Source organism: Camelus bactrianus, chromosome 4 (assembly GCF_048773025.1).
Source record: "Camelus bactrianus isolate YW-2024 breed Bactrian camel chromosome 4, ASM4877302v1, whole genome shotgun sequence".
Classification (NCBI taxonomy): Eukaryota; Metazoa; Chordata; class Mammalia; order Artiodactyla; family Camelidae; genus Camelus; species Camelus bactrianus.
The window spans coordinates 16,454,599-16,468,240 of record NC_133542.1 but is presented as its reverse complement, the minus strand read 5'-3'; the positions used below and the strand labels follow the sequence as shown (position 1 = coordinate 16,468,240).

Genomic DNA, 13,642 nt, shown 5'->3' with positions numbered 1-13,642 from the left:
AGTGACACAAACTTGTCCCATTTAGGTGTCTCGGGTGCATTTAATGCTATTGTTGTTACTTCAGCAGGGCATATGTCACTGTTTTCTTGAACTAGAAAGGAAGCGTTTTGTGTTCTGTTCTACACTGCTTTCCCAATGAACTGGGCATAGCACATACTTAAATAGCAATTGAACTGAGTGAGCTAAATCATTCAGGAGTTTCAATGCAATTTCAGCCCAAGCTATCTCCTGCAGCTATGTTGTTAGAAATATAGGTTAGAGCTGGATTTATATATAATTTTCTAAAAGCCCTACGAAAGTCATGTTAATGTCATACTTTTGGGTGAGAAGGACACAGAAAGGGATAGTCCCTGTTCTGCTTTTGCAGGGATTATTATCTGCAAAGCTATAAAGAGGACAACTTTTAACACCATATGTTTACATTGTTGAAGTAGCATACATGATTTCATATACATGAATCAACAGTTCTGATATAGTGGTGCATTTTCTTCACAAAGCTCAGGAAATCATTTTATCAATGATTAGGCAGGCATGCACTTATCTATATTATTAACTGGATTATGATTAATGAGAAAATAATGATAAAAGCAATATAAACACCTTCTTTTGAGTTCTCACCATATAGCCAAGACCTATACTAAGAATCTTACATCCATGATCACAATCTGTACAGCGACCCTGGTGTGCTGATATTATTATACCCACTTTATAGATAAGGACTCTGATCTTCATATTTCTTAAGTGTTTTGCCCAAGGTCACAGTGAATAGAGGAATCAGCATTGGAAATGAGATCTTTCTGGCTCCAAAGCTTTCACTTCCATCTGTTCACTTTACATCAAGGTATGGGAACACTAAGTGTGATTAATTCTATCTGGATGAGACAAGAAAAGCCTCACAGAGAAGGTAGCATTTAAACTAGATTTTGACAGAGGAGTTGGATACTGCCAGGATGCAAATGAAGAAAGAAGCATGTAAGGCAGAAGAAAGAGCAAGAGAAGAGGTATGAAAGAGTGCAGGATTGGTGAAACCTGTGGTATGGCACGAGTGTGGCACATGGATGGAATCTGTAGGTAAAGAGACCTGACCTGGATGGGGCTGAAAATAGCAGAAGATGAAGGGCATTGGCTGCCATGCTAAGGCATGAATTATGAACCATGAAGGGATTTCGGAACACAGGAGTTAGTGACCTGATCAAATCAGAGTTTTAGCAAGGTTATGCTGGAGGCTTGTGGAAGATGAAGTGCAGGGAAGCAAGCCTGGAGGCAGGGAGATCATTTTGAAAGCTGTTATGAAATACAGGGGGGAAAAGTTAAAGACCTAATTCTTAATAAGTGAAAAAAAAAAGTAAAAAAAAAAATTTCTATATGCACGATCAGAATATTTTAAGTTCCTTTACAAGAAAAATAATTTTGAATCTTCTGAGATTTCTCACAATTCAGTTACTCAACTATAAGTTGAAATGGGTTTAATGTCTGAGTTACAAGAAGAATTAATCCCAAGCTCAGTGTTCTGAATTCTAGAGAGAATTCCTCCTGTTTCTTCTGAATTTAACACAGAAAGAAAAACAAACAAAAGGACTCCAACTTAGTCGTGCCTGGGGTAATAGTCAACATTCATTTATCATCTGCAAAATTATTCCATTTCTATGCTGTGCTAGGTATTCCTTTATTCAAGGAATGTGATTGAGTAAGTATGATGGTAGGCCTTAGAGAAAGGATGGTGAGCAGTACAGATATGGAGGCTGCTTCCAGAGGATTTATTATCTAACATACTTGGGGTATGGTAGGAAAGTGAGAAGAAATTCCGTTTAACTGAGAAAAGAAGCATACCAAAGTTGAAAAGAAACACAGGGCCAAAATTCCTTTTGGTTTGATTCTTTTGGGGGCTGATCTAATCCTGCAAGCATACCTTACTTGTTGACTACTCTTTGTGTCCAGCCACTGCTCTCTTCTTCTGATTTACTATTTCCTTCAGTTTTTCTTCAGACATGACAAGTTTTTGGCCCATTACTTTGCTGTGTAGCTCCCACCTTGCTGCAAGATGTGTCAGGCTGTCTATTAACTATCATAGCTAACTGACCTGGTCAAAGGATCCCCTTATAATCAGGAGAACCCCTTCTCGTCCCTCTATGTAGACTCCTGGTTCTTGGTACTAAGTATGTGATCCCAGTGGTCTTCTTCAGACTCATATTGTTTTCCTTAAATAAAACTGGAGCTGAGGATCCTGAACCTTGAAAGTTAAAATATGCCTGCGAATTGTTGTATCTTTTACATCTATTTTATGAAAATTTAAATGGATTCTATGCATCCAAAATGTTGCAATCCTAAAATGTGTTTAGAAAGAGCAGTTAATAAAGCCCATTTTTGTGGCCAAATCTCAGATGTTTAATACATGTCTTTGAAGTTCTTTCACAAAGCTTAGACACATTTCCTTGTTAGTGATCAAGCTAGAAGGGGTCTGAAAACAAAATGGGCCTAGAACTGGGGTAAGAAGTCTTGGTGAAATCCAGGCATTGATTAGTAAGTATAAGTGAAATATTTCACAGAACTGGTCATAAGGGCTTCATTTCCGGAGAGGGGGTGACGGAACTGGATAGGGGGCAGAGTCGGAGGAAGTGGATAAGCTGATTCTGTTACAGGAAAGTGCACATGCCCTCAGCCAAGACCTCTTTTAATTGGCAACTGGTCTGCTTGGGATTGAATCAGCATCTCATCAAGTAAAGGCAGACCATCATAGATGGGCCATCTGCTCCATTTCCTCCGCAGTGGCACTTGCTCAGTTCTTACCTTTAGAACCTGCTCCTTTTGATGAGATAAACAATATGCTTGAAGCACCAGAGATGCTGTGCAGCTTAGCAGAGAAACGATGTATTATGAAATGTCATCCTGTGCAGCCATCTGCAGAGAATCACATTTGACCATCCTTGGGGACTGTTGCATTTATCCCAGAGTTCTGATTCCATCCATTGAAAACTGTCCATTTTTTATTGGTTTAAAGATAGCATACTCCACTGCCCCTTTTCTTAGGAAGAGAAAAGTTTTTCTATTATACAGTGATTCACGGATAGAAGAGTTACTAGAGATGAATTATTTAATGGGAATACGATATAAAAAGTGATAATGTCTCGTACTCTAACAAGAGTTAGTTGTAAATCTGTTTCCTGCCTCCTGTGAATTATTCAGAAATATGAACTACCCCATCTCAAGGTAGCTAGAAATTGAGGCAGTATAAGTAAATAAGTCATAAAAAGAACTATACTTAAATATTGTTATTAACACATGATTTAAAACATCTAAAAATTTAGTTTATACAAATGATGTAATGAAACAAAGATAATATTTAACACTGATAATAAATATATCATGCCATTTTAACCCACTTGTGTATGTATATATTTTTTAAACAGGTATTTTCTCACATAGCCATAATACTGTCATTGTACCAAAAAAAAAATTAAGTATAATTCCCTAATAACTTAGACTGCCTAGCCCATGTTAAAATTTCTTTACTGGTATAAAACAGATTTTTAGAGTTGATTTCCTCAAAAAAAGTCTACTCATTGTATATGGTTGGTATGGCTCTTAGGCATCTTCTTAAATATTAGTCTGAAATAGTTTCCTTCTTTTTTCTCACATGCCATTGACTTGTTGAAATTTTCCCACTTGTCTTGTACAATCTCCTATATTCTGGATTTGTTTCTAGTGGCATTATTTTACTTGCTCCTACATATTCCACATTATTGCAGAATATAGGTACAAAGGCATGATTGAATCACATCACATTTTCCCCCTGCACCTCATAGATGATGCTATGTACTTCAAATGCACATCTGGAGGCATGTGGTAGCCAGTTTTCTAATGTTTGGTAATGCTTAATGATTATTGGTCACTTCACCTTTTCTCTTAATAGTTTTACTGTGCATTCATGGCAGTTGTTGGAAAATGTTTTTTCGGTAGGCCTGGCAAAATGGTGAGTTTCTAATTCTAACATTCCTCATGCATTTGATAGTTATAATTATTCTGCATAAAAAACTGCCAGTCATCTGCTCAGTCAAGAGGGTATGAGCTACAGTAGACTTGGTTTCAACCTTTTCCCAAAGAACTTCCTTTTTTAGGGGAATGGGAATTAGAGATCATAGTCTGGATTCTACAGTTGCTCATTGCTCCTAACTTGTCACTGCTTTCAGGTCTTTTCAGTAGATAGAACCTGTCAATACATATTCTTTAAATGACAGAAATGAACTAAATTTACACTAATATTTCTAATTCAATTTTAAGATGTAAGGTTTTTTATTTCTGGGAATTTTTTCTCTCAAACTGAAAATTCTTTTTCCTCACTGATATTAAAACAGTTACCCAATTTATCCTACAACATATCTATAATAGTTTAAACATATAAAAACTAATATTAGTACTAAAATTAAGTCTACAGAATATAGTTCAAAATCTCCACTTAAGATCTCTCACACTCACATCTTAATTTCTTTTTCTGCGCTCTCTTCATATCTTTTGTTAGTTTTTGTGTTAAGAACTTGATCGTTTTCTTCTCAATGAAGAGGAGTGTTTTAAAAACTAGGGATATCAAAACTACAGGTTGCAAACATCATTCTCAGTTTATCATCAATCATTTTTTGGAGTGAACATAACCTCAAAATCTTATTGTCTTTATAATAAAATAAGAGAGGAAGCTTAGAATTGGATCACTTGGCCCTTTGTTCTCTTATCTCCTCCCAGTTCAAAATATTTCCCTCTCTCTTATATCTGCAATTGAGCTCAGCACATTCAAGCCTCGGCACAATCTTCTTTGTAGTTTTAGCCTTTTCCTGGAAAATTGCCTTAGTCTGCCTATCATAACCATTTGGCTTCCTGACATTAAGCCTCATTGCCTGGGCATACAGAATATCTTTGCCATTTTTGTACTGTGCCATGTTGTGGGGTTGGTTCTTGCCTTACTTCTCACAGAAGGTCCAGCAGGTTTTAGGAACATTTACCAGGTTTATTGGAGCACTATGATTATGGGGGGAAAAGTTCATTTATTTTCTACTTTGTATATGTTTCATAATGCAATGTTTTGTTTTTAATTTTTATGGAGTTAAATTTATCAAGTTGTTCCTGTATTGCTTCTAGATTTTGAGTGAGAGGAAAGTTTCATCTACCTTTGGCTTATGAAGGAATGCATTCATGTTTTTTCCTACTATGTATATGGTTTCTTATTCTGATCCACATAATATTCATACAGGTGTATAGTGTGAAGAACAGATTCAGTTTTATCTTTTTCCATATGGCTCCTCAGTTGGCACAACACTGTTTATTAAAAAAATCTATTTTAGACCTTCACTCCGGGGTGGAATGGACTAGCTTATGCCTTGATAAGACAAAATAAAAACAGTAGAATAAAAATGATAGTAATAATATACAGAATGAGTTGTTTATAGGTACTGCTGATCTATCATGTCCTTCAGGACTTGACGGGCCCAGTTACTGGAGAGCAGGGTGGTGCATTGAGCTGAACCAGATTTTCATTGTTGTCCTTACCCTTGAGGAATTTGATGATGTATAAGTGCCCAGGGCTGAGAGGCCAGAAAGCCAAGCATAAAGTAGGCTAAAAGACTGAGATCCTGAGCCCGCAATTTAATGAATTTTGACAAATGTATCCTGTCTTGTAACCAACACTCAGACAAGATTTTGAAAATTTCATCACCCTAGAAAATTCTTTTGTGCTTCTTTCCAGTCAGTACTCTGCAGAAAGCAGCTACTGTTAGGATTTCTTTCACCATAGATTAGTTTTGCCTGTTCTTGAACTTCTTATAATAGAATCATAAAACATTTACTCATTTATGTCTTATTTTATTAAACATAATATTTTGGATATCCATATTATCATTTGGATCAATATCTGTTTAGGTTTTAGATTGGCTAGCTTATTTTAAGGGAATGTAACTATTCCAAACTATAACCCAGTTTCTTGGGTCGTTGGATACCTTAAATCCCTGTCTTACTTGCTTACCTCCCTTCTGGGGTTAGATTTTTCTTCTCTTTGTGTCTCCACTGGACCTATATATACCTCTCCTGTGATACCAGTACTCTTTGTAGGCAGAGAGTATGTCTTAACCATCCTTTCTCTCCAGGTTTAGCACAGTTTTATTATATGGTAGGTGGCCAGTATACGAAAGACTTGACTAGGGTTCTGCTTTTAGTGGATTGATCACCCATGACTATAGTGCTGCCACTCCACAGTTGACCCCTTTGAACTACCCCTCCTCCCTTGCCTTGAACAAACACTCAAATTTGTTGTCTTGGCTTGATCTTTTAGATAACTGGCCAATATTGTAAGTGACACCTAAACACTGAGTCAGATAAATAAGAATGAAGACTAACTAGCATACTGCTTGGCATGTAAGTGGATAGACAATAGTGGGAAACTCAAGCTCAGTCCTTCCTGGGCCAGTCATTGAAGCCACAGAGGTCCCACTGTGCCCTGAAGCTGAGCCTGTTCAGACTATAAAATTATTCTTACTGTGTCATAATTACAACAGATTTGTTTTCTTTTACTTGGGTTTGTCAGTAAAATTTTTTCTCATACTATTTTGTATTTTCTATCTCCACCGGAAGTAAGTACCTTGCAGCAAAGACCTGTATCTTCCAGTACTTCTTTCACTTGCTGTTGGACCAAGATACAGTCTTAGACACACTGGACACTCAAACGTAGAGAAAGAGGTGGTAATGAGTGCAGAATAGAGAAGTGAAGAGGTATAATCCTTGAGGTGCTTGGTAGTATACAATGTCACATAAAAGCTTATAATACACTCTTGATAGCAAAGCAAAAGGAGCAGAGATAAAAATGAAAGAGAACATCTGGATAAAAAGTGAGAGGAAGCAACAGAAGAGAAACTTAGTCATAAGAATGTTCAGTAACTGAATTGTCAAGCTCAAGGGAAAGGTTTAGAACAATATGATAGGCTCCACTTAGAGGGAAGTTAGTTTTCTTTAGCAAATGGATTTGGTAATTGGAATTTTTGTTCCTTCTTCTCCTCTGGGAGCGTGTGGATGCGAGTTAATTAATGTGGTAAAATCGTGCCATATCTTTGAAATTTGTAACTTGTTAAAGACCTGAACTGCACCACATCTGTGTGATTTGGGTGATGGTACGGGAATGGGTAAAGAAGACCCAGACCTACTAGATCGGTTCCCTCGGAGGTTTCAGGCCCCAGACTTAAGATTATATAACCGGAGAAAAAATAAAATGGAGAAAGACAAATACTACAGATTTATAACAGATGATTGCAAGCCTAATTGCATAGTTTTGTGCATAAACCTTACCTGCTATGCTACTGGGACAACTTTCAAATTTGCATACTCGAGATGAATTCCAGTCTCTAAGTCTCCATCCACTTCATTATCTTTTCTTATCTCTCATGTTTTCAGGAGTTGTTCAAGTAACCGTTGCTGAGTAATAGACTATCCCAAACTTAGTAGTGTAAAACAACTATTTTACAATGTTTACAAATTTGTTGGGTTAGAAATTCAAGCAAGAAATTCAGACTACAGGAATGGCTTGTCTCTGTTTTGTAATATCTCAAGCTTCACATTGTTGAGAGTGAGCAGAATGGTGGGGACAAGTATCTGGAGGTTTCCTTACATGTCTGAAATGTCTGAGTTGGGGTGACTCAAAGCTGGGCTCCTCTGGGACTGTCTCTAGAGCTTCTCTGAGCATTGTGGCTGGGTGCCGAGAAGGATATTCTTGAGACCAAGCATTCTGAAAGAGCCAAGCAGGTTATATGGTCTTATGGACCAAACCCACAAGTCTCATGTCTTCACTTTTCCTATAGTCTTATCTTCAGAGCAGCCGTAAGGACCCCAAGACTCTAGGGGAGGGAGAGAACATAGAACACACCTCTAGATAAGACAGGTGCCAAATAATTTTCAGCCATGAAAAAATGGCCAGCCCATGTGTACATTAAAAAACAAACTAAAGATGGTATTTTTATTAAGTAACACTTTCCGTACTTGCTCAGAGGAATGATTATGCGTTGTTTCTGACCCTTTGACTATTACTAGTAATAAGTCCTGGCTAATAGGGTTCTAGGTTAGAATCTGCTGGCAAGATACCTACATGATATTTGAAAGAGAGAAGAGAGGTCATTTTTATTAGCTGGCAGCGGCGGCACATGGCAAGATCTCTGCTTCAGTGCTGCAGTCAGCCAAGTTCATTAGTGACAATTTCCTTAATCGTGTAGAATATTCTAATTTCCTAAAACCCAGCAGTCTTTTCTCCTGTCTTTTTCCCCCAGCCCTTCCATCAGTTCTGCAAGCACTGTCCCTCTGCTGAATTCCTTCTTTGAAAGGCCTGGAGAAATTCCCCTGCTTTTACAACTGACCATTTAAACTATGTTATTTGTTTATATATTTATATTTACATTGGATCAGGGACTTCTTTCAGCTATCATGTTCCAGTAGTCAGACATATTCCATTTGGAGATTGGCAAAAATTATCTTTATTAAATCATAATAGTTAATTTAATTACTCAATTTATATTGATGGTCTCCAAATAATTTAAATAGTTAGATAATTTCTACAATCAAATTACTAATTTGAGTCAGAGATAATTTTTAGGAAGAAAAGGAATAAAAAAGAATATTATGACAATACCCCATTTAAGGGTAAAATGCCATGAATACAAAGAAAGCCTAAATAATAAACCCCTAAGGAATATGATCTATACTGACTAAACTATACTAAATTCTCATAGAATTCTGATACTTGAAAAGACATTCGAAATAGTAAAGAAGAAAATGTGTTTAAATGTAGCTTGCTTTGTCTTTTTTTGGTGTTCTCTTCCAGTTGAATTTTTATCAGTGTGTGTCTATATTTCACTTAGAAGCATACACATCTATGCCACTTCTTACCTATATTTATGGAACAGAAAGTGATAATGAGATGTTTTATGTACTTAGTCAATAAATATATATTGAATGTGATATAATATACAAGGATACTACTAATTCTGTGGGAGTCAAAGGTAGAAACAAGACTGGCTTTACTTTTAAAAATCACACTATTCCAGTAATTTCCAAGAGAATAAAAACAGATTTTTAAAAGGTTATAGTCAAGCTTGAATTTAACTGAGAGTTGGGTAGTGCAAAAGATAATTTGGGGCAAAATTTCCATGATTTCTGACTACTTAGAGGAGATTACAAAAAGCAATACATCAGTCTTAATCGTCTCTATCTAGACCACCAGAGAGTCAGACTGTTAAACAATTTTTAACTTGGGGTTTGCCAGGCAAATATCCCTTTGCTATTTTGAGAAAGTTGTAGCTAAATTTAGGAATCCAACTTTGATAAACATTATGCCATAAACCCTTTGTACTTTGATGTCAGCCTATAGACAAATCTGCAACCAGAGCTAGAAAGTGTGTATGCACGTGTGCAAGCATGTGCATACGTGCATGTGCATGAGTGATACCTGTTAGTGTGTTGACTGTGCTGCATCACCCTGCTCCACTGGTGAGAACATAGGGTTTATTGTTGGATTGTGTGTCATGTGCACCACTTGGAAGCTCATTGCCTCTTGACCACATCATAATCCTTGCTAATTACCTTACTAATGAATATTTTTAATCACTGAGGGAATTGAACAAAGATTGTTATAAGATAGGAAAATTCTACATTGCTCAAGAACAAATTCCAAATTCATGCTTGGGGATTGGTAGAATGATATTTGCCTTATAGGATAATGTTAACAAATGTGATTTCCTGGAGCAACATGTCTATATCCAATAATATTCTGTCATGCATTCTGGGTAAAATATGACTTGCATGCATCTGTGGAGGCTTCAAGGAGCCTAGAGACTTACAAAGAGGTATATAATGAATATAATAGGGAGTCCTGATAAGTCTCTATAAAGTAGATTGGGAGCACAAAGCAAGGACTACCATGGCTGTAGATTCAGGAAAGCCTTTGGCAAAGGATGAACTCAAAGACTCAATCTCATTCACAAGTGCCAAAGAAATGAGAGAAAATTCGTGTGTGTGTGTGTGTGTGTAATTTTGTGTTAATTAAACTTGAAAATAAGACAAGGAACTTAGGTGCCCAGATGTGCGCTAAGGAATTCCCAAAAATATAGCTGAATTGAGCATTTCATCTTGGTTACTGTATACTTTTATAAGTCTTTAAAGTCTGAGATTGGGAACAAAAAAATTCATATCCAAAAACTTGAACGTTTATATTTTCAGAAGTGATCTCTCCAGATGAGCTGCACTAACTAGACTCATACAAGAGTGATGAGCAAACCAGAGTATACATAAACTTATAAAGAGAAATTTAACTTTCAAGCAGATTGGTTTATTTGTGTCAGCTGATGCACTCAGTGTGAAAAAGCTATGTAGGAAGGCAACCTATAATCAGAAGACTTCTGAGTAAGCTGGAAAAGGAACAAGAATAAGTGGTATTATGCAAATAACTGGAGTCTTAAGGTGATGATGTCTTCTGGTTCACAGGCAATACAGATGGATTGAAAATACCCAGTGAGGCTGGCTGGCCCTTTAGGGTGTGCTCTTCCCTGAAGGAAGCCAAGGACGTGTTTATAAATGTTCCCCTTCATGTTCTCTTTCTGGGCACTGTACAGATTATTTTCCTTTCTAGTTCAGGCAAATGCTAGAAGGAAGGCTAGCAAACCTAAGATATTTTTAATGAGTTTAGTACAAATGAGAGAGAGAGGAGAGGCAGGAGATCCCTAAGGCTGGAGCTAAGTTAAGCTTGAGGAATGTAAGGAAATTATAACTTAGCAATTTTGGCCTGAAGCAAGAATGGTGAATCTAGTCTCTAGGGACAGGCATCAGGGATGCTAGAATTGCTTAGAGCTGAGGGCAACGTGGGCTTCAGATGGTAGGCAGCTATGATGTTAGTAATTTTGACCTGAAGCCGAAGAGATGGATGTGAGGAAAAAGTCTTTTTCTGCCAGAAAGCAAATGGGAAGCTTCAGGGTTAAAGGAAGATGAAAGGATGGCGTAATAGCCTGGGTCAGAAAGAAAGACATACTTAACAGAAAACTGAGTAGGTAAACATCTGTGAGGTTTTGATAAAGCTGATAAAGCTGCTTTTAATTGTGAACAATCAGGACTACTTCTAAAAGTCCTTAATTTCTAATAGTCTATGCATTACCTCCCTCAAGAAAGAAACAAACTTGGACAGGAACTGAAAAGTCAAAGGCTGAACATCCTAGGAATGACCAATAGTCTAGTACACCCAAGTCTGAAATTCACAAGCGGTGTTACCCAGTGTGGAGATCCCTCTGTGCTGAGCCAAGGGGAGACAGCTGCATGCAGTTCTGCCTGCCCATTTGAAAACTACTTTTTTTGTTTAATATGGTCCTGTGGGACTTGTGAATGCTGAGCCCTGCTGGCTATCAGAGCTAGATGACTTGAGGGCCTATCCCTTGGATATAAGCCACAAAAGCTGGGGTGCTACATGTGTGGACAATCTCCTTCCAGGGAGAAGCTGGAGCGTTGGTTCTATTGTTGGAGTGAGCCAGAAGGAGAATTGGAATGGATATTTATGGTGTTCCAGAGACGCAATCATCACGTCCCTATTTCTGCAAAGTGAGTGAGTACGTTTTTTTTTTAACCCGTTTCCAGAAACTATTGTTTCTGTTAAAAGGATCAGATTTGGTCATGGTTCCTGTCGCAGCAACATGTGGAACTCTTGCCTGACACCAGCCACATTGGGACACCCAGATGTGGGGGATGAGCTACAGCATCAGGAAAACAATATGAGGACCAATTAGTGGCAGGTAGTCTTCAGCGCATGTTGAGAGAAGTGAGGGCTTCCTAGAGACATAATTATTAAAGCTAGCACTTAAATTTAACTCTGAGCCAGTTTCATAAAGACACTGTGAATAAGTACTGTGATAAAAGAAAACACTTTTTCAGCCCAGACTGGTATGAATAAACACAGCGTGGGGCCCACGAAAGAAGTTTAGCAGAGTTTGAATGTTGCAAGGAGAGGAAACCAGGCTGGATTAGAACTAAGACTACTTTTAACACCCTGGCAAAGGATTTGATTAACCTTTAGTAGACAGAGCTGCATGTGTATTCTAGACCTCTCAGCCTAATAATTGCAGGTGAGTATGCTCAAGTTAGCTGTGCAATAAATTGTGTATAGTGTTCATTCCATGGAAGTAATATTTTAAAGAAATTCCTTCATTTTCAGAAAGTCTTAGTTATAGACAACAACAGGCACAAAAAACCCAATAATCACCTCTGGTATTGATGTAGATGGGAATTGGATTTGAGCAAACTTGACTGATGGTGGAAATCAAGGATCTGGATCTCAGTGGGATAAACTAGATGGGCTCTAACAGCCACTCAGCTCACTTCTTTCTCGGTTGATACACATTAGAAACACAGAGCTACCAAACACAGCAATTGTCCCAGCACCAAAGCTGGGTTCCTGTGAAGGTAGATGGAATGACTAGCATAGATCAGGGTGTGGGTCAAGAGAGTGGATTGCAGGTTGAGTCTGTCATATTGGGCAGATACAGTGAAGGCTGTACTGGCTTTCAGATGTGTTTCCAGGGCTCTCTCAGGACACTAATGGATATATTGATGCTTCATCCCTGAAACATCAGCTCTGAAACTGTTTTCAGATCTCACTTGGTCTGAGCAGGCATTCCCAATCGGCTGCTGGATTTGGCTCTTGTTGGCTCTGTGTCTTGTTCAAGAAGCTGGCAAGTGGCCACTGTCATTAGGTTCTAAAAAAGTTGTTAGTTCCAGACTTCACTTCTTGGGTGGGTGTGGGATATGGACCCAGGTGATCATTTAAAAATCCTCAGATTTTATAGCTGTGCAGAGCTAGGTTTGAAAGCAGATGTGAGCATTTTGTAAAAACTGCCGTATGATGGCCACTGATAGAGTGGGATAAGTGGTTGGGAACTGATATACTTGTGCAATCTGGGGCTTAAAGCCTCACTGTTTATTATTCACTGTACTCTATAAAAGCTTTTGTTGACAAATCATTTAAATTACTTTTTCCTCCCAAAGGCTTCTGATTAACTCACCAACTATGGAGGATAGTACAGCCGAAACAGGTTAACAGACTGCCCAGGGTTATGTGGCCAGGCGGTGAGGACAGAGCTGGTATGAAAACAGAAATCCCTGGGGTCCTCTCTCAGCCCATGGAGTCCCTGTGCTGTTGAGAGTCACCACACTGCTCCCTCCAGTGACGTTTGTGATTCTTAAAATGACTCTCGCCACAGGCAGTTCACAGATCATCTATTTCATGTCCACAACTATAAATAATCTCTTGGCAAAATATATTTGAGCTGCAGAGTAAGTAGTAGAGTTAAATGTGCCTTCATTTGACTCTTGAGTCTGGTAAAAACTGATTTTCTTAAGCCTCCCCTGGACTCAGTGTACAACTTCTCTGGAGGCCTGTCAACCTCTAGAATATTCAAGGAAAGATGGTTGTATCTGAGTGAAAGTATGTTCATTTCTGGCCTTGGCTGATGAGAATCATTGTCTGAGAAATGTAAGCATGAAACAGGAGAGTGAGCATGAAACAGGACAACGGCCCATATCTCTTTGTTATCTGACAACCCAGCTGTGTACACTGATAGGCCGTTTGACTTACTTTTTTTTTAAT

General features: G+C 38.1%; 1 pseudogene; it reads right to left on the bottom strand.

The window, feature by feature from the left end:
* Positions 1-4,689: 4,689 nt before the first annotated feature.
* Positions 4,690-12,746, bottom strand: LOC123617681 (large ribosomal subunit protein eL42-like; annotated as a pseudogene).
* Positions 12,747-13,642: the final 896 nt, after the last annotated feature.